Here is a 6,470-nt window from a genome sequence, read left to right as displayed (position 1 = left end):
TGTCCTCAACTGTGACAACCCTTCACAGCAATCCCAAATCCATCATCAACATCAATATGAGTGATGGTGACAAGACCATCTTTGAAAGGCAAAGGTTGTAGCTGGGGAAACAGATGATGTGGGGGCGGTGATGAGGGCAGAACCTATCACCAGTGTGTTAACTCTTTGCTTGAGGAGTATATGGGTGATGGTGTGTGTGTGTATATGGCATTTAATTAGTCTCAAAACTTGCACTCAAAAAAAAGTTTCACAAATGGGAAACCTTTACTGACTCTCTGGAGTCTCCTTGGCAATGTAGTCCAGATATGTTAAATATAGTGGCTTTTTTTATCTAAACCTGGTCTAATGTGGCCTAGATGGAGAAATATCAGTGAAGTTGCCCTTTTTTACTGTTTTTATCAGCCAAATAAAGGTTTTACAAATCTGAAACTGTATTTCAGTGACTCTCTGGAGTCTCATTGGCGATCTAAAAAAAAATCAGAACCTGGTCTAATATGATCTTCGATGGAGAAATATCAGTGTTTTCATAAGCCAAATAAAGGTAACACAAATCTGAAAGTTGGTCTAAACAGGCTTTTGCTACATTGTCTAAGTCCAAGTGGTTAAAAAAAATGGAGAATGAGCTATTATCATTATTTTGTTCTCTCAGGCCTGGCTTCAACTGTGGTGGTCAGTATTCATAGTGACCAATCAAAGAAGTAGCGACATCAGCCAGTCTATTCCATCCCCATCTGTTTTTTTTAAATGTGCACAGGTACTGAGATTAATTATATATTTGGGAGTGTACTGTCAGAGAAGTGAGTAATGACTAAGTCAGCAAGGTCTCTTCAGAAGAGCCGCTGGGCTGTAACATTTTGCCCTTCAAGTTAAAGAAGCATCTTCAGATCCTCAGAGTGACTCTTTGGCTGCCCTCTATACCAATCCATCTACCAGCCTACACCGGTGCAACAGCATGTCAATGATGTAATCTGACAAGAGGGAAGCCTTCTCTGTTCAAATTTACAAACGCATAGTTATTAAAGGAACAGGTCGATATTTTTGGGAAAGCTGCTTATTCGCCTTCTTGCAGAGTTAGATAAGAAAATCAATACCAGTCACTGTCAGATCTGACCATTAAGTATGAAGTTCAAGCAAAGAAATGGTTAGTTTAGCTTAGCATAAAGAGTGGAAACAGGGAGACAGCAAGCCCAGCTCTATCCAAAGGTTAAAATATCGACTGTAAAGCCGCAAACTGTAATTTTTAGACTTACTTTTATTTATTTTTTTTACAGATTAAACAAACAACATTTGACTCAGTTTGGTTTGACTGTTAATAAAGCATAAGGTATAAATTATCACCCAATTCTGTGTTAGACCTTTTAGGCCAACTTCATTCCAACTTATCACCACAGGTTTTATACTTTTTTTTTTGGAAATGATGGTCAATAGGCCTCATTTTAAGAAACTATACCTCATTTTTGAGCCTGTTGACCTCCCAGGTCAAAATTGACCTGAGGACAACAGGAGGGTTAATGAACAAACATGACAGTGGTATCAATCTTCTCATCTAACTCTTGGTGAGAAAGCAATATTACATAATAAGCATATTTAAAATGTGTATTCCTTCAAGTCACGTGATGCTTTTAGTTCTGTAGATAACACTTGAAAAGAATAGAGCCAAAAGGAAAGAAGGAATCAAAATCAACAAGGGCTTTACATGTCCCTGTAGCACAAAATGAGTGTAGGGCATTTCAGGTTGCATCTCACATTTTAGGCTGATTCATCAAACAACTTGCAAAGACAAAAGCTGCTTTAAGTCCTTTGCGTAAGAGACAAAGAAATCCACAGGCTCTGAACTGTCACTGTAAATTTGAAAGGTTGATGGATTTAAAATGTTGACAGGTGCTGTCTAGATGTCATCTTTTGAGCTGCGAGTTTTATCTGCCCTGTATCTGACACGATATGCTGTCTAACATGCATCACTATGACATTTATTGTAAATGTAAATGTGGGTAATGCGCATTTTGCATTTTTATAGAGTTGCGGTTTCTCTCACTCTCACTTACCTACACTGTGTTCAAAAGTTCCAAAAATTCCCCAAATATATTCTGGTAAATATCCTTTCAGGTAATGACATTTCATCTCCTGACAAACATTTGATGGGACTTTCCTTTTTGCTACCACCCATGTTGTGATGTCCCTGAGGTGCTCTCAAAATGCTGCGAGTGAGCCAACACTCCTTGCACAATTTCTGCTCTCTCATTTGTCTTAATTACCCAAAATGGATCGCTCCTCCGCATGAAGCAATCAGCCATACAACAGAGTCATGTAAAAGTTGATTGTTGTAGAAACAAAGGCTCTGAGCAATAGATGTGTAAATATACTCTCACAAATGATGATGATGCTGTAAACTGCACTATTCATTCAGCCTGTTTCCAGACAAAATGAATGGAGACATTGAATGGATAAGAGGTTTTTTTTCTGTTAGAATGTCACGCAATGGAGGTTTATAGGCTGCATGTGTGGGCCAGATTAAAGGGTAAATGGTCAGTTTCTGTAATCTAGGCTAAGCTACACTCACAGATTTATCAGAGGAGAGCAGAAGAAATAGGTAGATGATGCTTCCTCTTTCTAAAGATTAAAAATAGCTGCACACCAGGGGGGCCATTATTAGTGAATACCTAGTCTTGAACTAGGTCTTCATTATAATGAAAATTGCCACACTCAAACTTCAAAGATAAAGAGTCTTGACAGTTATTTAACCTGAGATACGTACCTCGTCAAAGCGGAGCAGTGGAAGGCCATGTTTCACACTCCTCTCCCTTGACTGGAGATGGGACAGGCTCAGCAGTGAGAGGTGCAGTGATGGTGGTGATAATGCAGGAGCAAAAGGAGCCACAGACCTGAAATTCCCCCCTTGAAATCAGTCCTACCTGCGCATGTTGAGGACTGACTGAGAGGAGTGGCGCAAGGGATGCTCAAGCATTTTCTGAGGACATATAAAAGTTTGTTCAATGGGTTCCCATTGGCCAGGAGTTCTTAAGGAGGTGGTGTCTACGTTTTTATTACCAACACTTAAAAAGATGCAGAAGCCTGTGGGCCTCTATGTGTAACCCCCCCACCACCACACACCCCACCACCACCACTACTCCTCTGCGTCTCTCAAGTTTTTTTTTTCTCTTAGGTGCCCCCTAATGACATATGTTGCCTGTATGTAATTCTCTTAATAATTATTGTCAGGATAGGGAAGCCAGTGAGTGATGAAATGTGGATTTCATAATCATGTGTACTCATCAGTTTAGCTAAAGAATGCATGTTAGGCTGAGGTGTTGACTGGAATAAGCCTTGTTATTACCTGAAGAGCCTCAGGCAGACATGCTGTTTATGTATCCTGGATGTTATGTAATTGCATTACACCTATGGCTTTTGATCTGCTAAACAAACTAGATTTTTGCTGCATGTTAGGAGATCTGAGAGTCTAAAACTTTCTGTGATAGGCTGATTTCTAGGAGGAAATACGCTGTGACATTCTTTATTGCTCCCACTTTATCTGACTTGTGCAGACATTCTGGCATTTCTCACAGGTATGACTTTCTCATCCTCAAAGTGATTCGCCGCTCGTATGGTAAACAACAATTTTTTAAGTGACAAGGACCACTTTGCTCGTGGGTAGAGATGTCTCTGAAGCACTAAAAAAAGTGTCACTTGTTTTTTTTAAAGCATGAATGTGCTACAAATGTCTACAACACTTGCTTTAAAGGAAAGACAACTGCTGTCCAACAACATAATGACTGCTTTGACTTATTTTTAACAACATGCATGCCACAGCACAGAACTTTCATTAATACTTTTATTCATAAAACCTTTTCCTGTGTGTGTAAATGTTAGACTATTGATTTATTGATCCTGGCAGTTGCAGTTCCTGCTATGTGATATTATATTGTAGATGTTCTATGATTAAGGATCAGTAACCTCACAGTCATATGATACTCTGCAATTTACTACAACTAATAATATAAAGGTCAAGGATAAAGTATTATATCATATTACTTGCATTGATTGTTTTTATAGCTAGGCCATAATGCCCGTCTGAAAGAGCTGTAAGGGAAACATGATACAGTGACTGGGCCTCCTCAGAGATCTGGCAGAGAGATCATGTGTCCAGCCTGGATAATTGAGAGCTCACGCTCTCAATGAGAGAGCAGGCACAGACAGTGCGGGCAGAAGGAAAGAGAAAACAATTTGTGATTATTCATCCACGCGGCAGGCCCCATGACTAGCACACTTGTGACTCGGAGTCGCATATGCCAAAGCCCTCGAGTTAGAGTACAGCTTGATACTGTTGTGGAAGTGTAAAAACAGGGGTGTTACGGTCTTAAGCTTCAAAAACAAGCTGTGATCTGCCAAAATTTAAGCAATGTGAAAGTGTCACATTCGCACCCTGGTAGGTTTTGAATGCAGTAAAAGATTCATTTTGTTATAAATAAATGTTTGTGGTTCAGTGAGCATTTTTAATAAATTAAGTTTAATGTGATATAATAAACTGTGTGTGAAACACTGCAGCTTTACAAAAATCAGCTCAGTTAACCTGAAGAAAACACCTGGCTTAGGAGTTTGTTAGTCAGCCAGTTAAACATAACATAATATGGGAAAGTATGCAATCAATATTTTAACTAACATCAAACCATTGATTGGATGCAGTGAATGTGGCATTACTCATACTCTAGTCTTAACAAGCAATTATAAGATGAGACTGCTAAGACACATCCAAACATAACTATTTTTAAAATTTGCTGATTAGCTTTTGAGGAACTGTCACTGTGACAGTTAGAGGATAACACAGTGAACTAATTCAATAATGTTATTTACATATTAGCTAAAACTTCATCTAAAATTTGCTAACTTTATCATTAGCCACCTTAAGCTAACGTTATTACTCATGCCACAGCATTCATATAGTGAATTAAGATTTATAAATGATTAATTTAACTTTTCATTTCTAAGAGGAAGGAATATACATATATCAGCTTTCAGTAGATATAACATGTATATGATGTACAAAGCTGCTGTCAGAACATGTTTAGCCTAGCCTTTTCCCTAACAGGAAAAAGTGGAGGCAGAGATTTAGCTAATACCCTGACAAAAGGCCCAAGTTGTATCCATTGACTGAGTTCAGTTGTTTGTTTTTTTTTACATTTGGTTCTTGTTGCTTTGGTCTATGGCTGGTGAAGTAGTGACAGCTAGTGCACTATAAAGAAGAAAGGAAACAGCAAATGTAGCCCTGTCCTAAGTGAAAAATTACGCCATAAACCTTGGTGGCTACTGTTTACAATCAATGGTAGCTTACAGAAGATAGACCATGTTAGCATGTAGAGAAGATGTAACAATGAGACAGTAATAATTATAGTTTTTAAGGTAACATTAACGTCAAACAAATGAGACAACACTCATAAAATAAACCACTTACTGTACTCACTTTTGATTTATGAATTAAATTAGCTGTTTGTGACATTAGCTTGAGGCCTCCAATGGCTGCTACATGAATGTAGGTCTAATTCAACAATAGTGAAACAATAGTGAAACATTTGGAGATCATTATAGGACAATGTAAGGATAATTTTTATTTATTTGAGTCTTTTCACAAAAATGTAGGTTAAAATATAGAAATAACAAATTAAAAGCAAAGGGGTTGTTTGTGTATTGATAATGGTGGTGGAAAATGCTGTTAAATATGTCACTCCAAACTGTTGACTGTGAAGCACGTCATTTTTAAAGTACCCTGTATTGAAGCATTCATTAGGTCTCTCTCTTTTAATTTTTGCCACTTGCCTGGACAGCATATAGTTTGTCAGACAATATGAACTGAGCTGAGGGTGAAGAGGGTGTGTTGGTAATCAGCCACTCTTTGTATTACATCACCAAAGAGCCTTGTAGATAATTTACTGAGACAAAATGTCTTGCTAATAACAACTGAGCAGAAACTGTGTGATATCATGATCTTCATAATGAGGATGTTGAGTCAAATCAAATTAAAAGTGAAATGCAGCAAATGGACGCTAACCACAGCCATCACTGTTTATCATCTGGACTATTCCTTTCATACACTAGAAATCATCATGCAAGTCTGGCATTGGTGTCCTTGCTGTGTAACCTCTCTGAAATTTCTGCCAGTTTTTTTCAGACTTTATCGTCACCTGGGCTCTGCCAACCGCCTGAAAAAAAAAATCAATAGTGCGCCTCTCTTAATCAAGAGTGCTTGCAGCTTATGGCAGAATGCCATGAGAGAAAAGCAGCAATTGACTTTGTTTTTTTGTTTTTTTTAAGTGGAAGGTGAAGCTTGGAACAGTGGAGGAAAACAATAATTCAGGAATTGGTGCAACAGAGGCACAAAAAGAATCAACCTGGTTAGATAAAGCAAACTAATTTCCTATTGTTGACAACAGTTAAACACACAGTTATCAAAGCCAACAGCTTATGGGCCATGCACATTT

The 6,470-nt window shown here is 38.1% G+C and overlaps 1 long non-coding RNA gene across 1 annotated transcript; it reads right to left on the bottom strand.

Moving 5' to 3' along the window:
- Positions 1 to 1,392: 1,392 nt before the first annotated feature.
- On the bottom strand, positions 1,393 to 1,501 carry LOC128373647 (uncharacterized). The gene is made up of 2 exons (XR_008322954.1): positions 1,472 to 1,501; positions 1,393 to 1,430 (listed from the first exon to the last, which is right to left on the bottom strand). It is a non-coding gene; the product is annotated as an uncharacterized LOC128373647 (long non-coding RNA).
- Positions 1,502 to 6,470: the final 4,969 nt, after the last annotated feature.

Source organism: Scomber japonicus, chromosome 15 (genome assembly GCF_027409825.1).
Source record: "Scomber japonicus isolate fScoJap1 chromosome 15, fScoJap1.pri, whole genome shotgun sequence".
Taxonomy (NCBI): Eukaryota; Metazoa; Chordata; class Actinopteri; order Scombriformes; family Scombridae; genus Scomber; species Scomber japonicus.
This window is presented reverse-complemented; position numbering and strand designations above follow the sequence as displayed.